We start from the raw sequence: 2,500 nt of genomic DNA, 5'->3' as shown, positions 1-2,500 counted from the left end.
ATGCCCCGATATGCACACGTGTGCCCCAATAGGGGTCGGTATGCCCCGGTAGGTACGCGTGTGCCCCGTAATGCACGTTTCGCAGATCTCCCCGCATGTCCCGCCCCTATATGTAATACTTACTTACTTACTTACTTTCTTTCTTGCTTGCTTGCTTGCTTGCAATGGTTGGGAGTGCCCGGCATGCCCCGCTGCAGAGACCAAGGGCGCAATGACTTGGCACCGCGGATGCCGGGACTCCGGCACTTCCCGTGGCACTGATGGTTGGTTCCAAAGACAAAAGGCCGTGCAAGGCCACCGCACCGCGGATGATTTTGCTCGTGCTGGCGCCGTTGTGTGGCCAAAGAACATGCGCGAATGCTCGTGTCGGAAGGGTTGGTGTCCTGGCCCCGCGGGTGTCACGAATGCTCGGTTGCGAAGACCATGGGACCAGAGCCATGGCACGTCGGATGATGGCTCCAGCTGGCGCCCCGGCACTTTCTGTGGCATTGATGCTCGGTTTCAAAGACAAACGTGCGCAGTGCCAGGGGACCGCGGATGACTGCTCGTGCTGGCCCCGTTGGGCGGCATTGATGGTCGGTTGCAAAGAAAATGCGCGATTGCTCGTGTCGAGGCCCGGCAAGCCAAGGCCAAGCGAGCCATGGCACGTCGGATGATGGCTCCAGCTGGCGCCCCGGCACTTTCTGTGGCATTGATGCTCGGTTTCAAAGACAAACGTGCGCAGGGCCAGGGGACCGCGAATGACTGCTCGTGCTGGCCCCGTTGGGCGGCATTGATGGTCGGTTGCAAAGAAAATGCGCGATTGCTCGTGTCGGGGCCTGGCAAGCCAAGGCCAAGCGAGCCATGGCAACGCGGATGATGGCTCGCTAGTGCTGGCGCCGTGCACAGTGGCCTCGCACACTCGCCCTGCACGCTTCCCTTGCACGCAGCCTTGCACACTAGCCTCGCATGCGAGCCTTGCACCCTAGCCATGCAAACTAGCCTTGCACGGTAGCCATGCACACAAGCCGTGCACATTAGCCATGCGCACAAGCCCCGCACACTAGCCTTGCGCACAACCCTTGCACACAAGCCATGCACTCGAGCAATGCACACAAGCCTTGCACTCAAGCAATGCACACAAGCCCTGGACACTAGCCTTGCACACGGGCCTGGCACACAAGCCTTGGGCACTAGCCTTGCGCACTAGCGTTCCACATGAGCCTTGCACACTAGCCTTGGACACTAGCCTTGCACACAGGCCTTGCACACTAGGCATGCTTGGGCGAGCTGATCCCGCATCAAGTCGACGGGTCTAGGCATTCTTGGGCGCAGATCCCGCATCGTCTCGTCGCGTCTGGGCGCAAACACGTCGCGTCTCGTTGCGTCTTCAGAAGTCGTCGCTAACAGCACCTTTGGTTGCCACTGGTGGTTAGGCTGGTTGGTTGCGCAAACCCTATAGGAGGGTGGCATGCTGGTGGGCGTTTTTGCCCGGATAGGCACTAGAATGTGCAGATTTTGGGCGTTTTTGCCTGGATAGGCTAAGGAATGGGCATGCTTTGGGCGTTTTTGCCCGGATAGGCACCGGAATGCTTGGCCTTGGCTTGTCCTAGCAAGGCATTGCTGGGTTGGGCTCCCTTGGCCTTTTGGGCGCCTTGGACGATGTCTTGCGAAGACCATGGGCACAAGGCCATGGCATATGGTGAGGAAAGGACCACGGTTGCCAAGGTTAGGCACCGGAATGCTTGGCCTTGGCTTGCCAAAGCAGGGCATTGCTGGGTTGGGCTCCCTTGGCCTTCCGGGCGCCTTGGACACTGTCTTGGGAAGACCATGGGCACAAGGCCATGGCATATGGTGGGGAATGGACCACGGTTGCCAAGGCTAGGCATATAGAGAGGAATTGCATTTTTGCCCGGATAGGCACCGGAATGCTTGGCCTTGGCTTGCCATAGCAGGGCATTGCTGGGTTGGGCTCCCTTGGCCTTCCGGGGGCCTTGGACGCTGTCTTGGGAAGACCATGGGCACAAGGCCATGGCATATAGTGAGGAATGGACCACGGTTGGCAAGGCTAGGCATATAGAGAGGAATGGACCACGGTTGCCAAGGTTGCGCAAGTTTTGGGCATTTTTTGCCCGGATATGCCCAAGTATGCCCCGATAGGCCCGTTACGCCCCGGTATGAACGCGTATGCCCGGATAGACTCGGTATGCCTTGGGATACATGCGTATGCCCCGATAGGCTTGGTACGCCCCGATATGCGCACGTGTGCCCCAGTAGGGCTCGGTATGCCCCGGTATGTACGCGTGTGCCCCGATAGGCCCGGTATGCCCCGATATGCACACGTGTGCCCCAATAGGGGTCGGTATGCCCCGGTAGGTACGCGTGTGCCCCGTAATGCACGTTTCGCAGATCTCCCCGCATGTCCCGCCCCTATATGTAATACTTACTTACTTACTTACTTTCTTTCTTGCTTGCTTGCTTGCTTGCAATGGTTGGGAGTGCCCGGCATGCCCCGCTGCAG

Source organism: Tasmannia lanceolata, unplaced genomic scaffold (genome assembly GCF_043159265.1).
Source record: "Tasmannia lanceolata isolate RefF3 unplaced genomic scaffold, GAP_Taslan_0.1 ptg000218l, whole genome shotgun sequence".
In the NCBI taxonomy this organism is placed as follows: Eukaryota; Viridiplantae; Streptophyta; class Magnoliopsida; order Canellales; family Winteraceae; genus Tasmannia; species Tasmannia lanceolata.
This window is presented reverse-complemented; position numbering follows the sequence as displayed.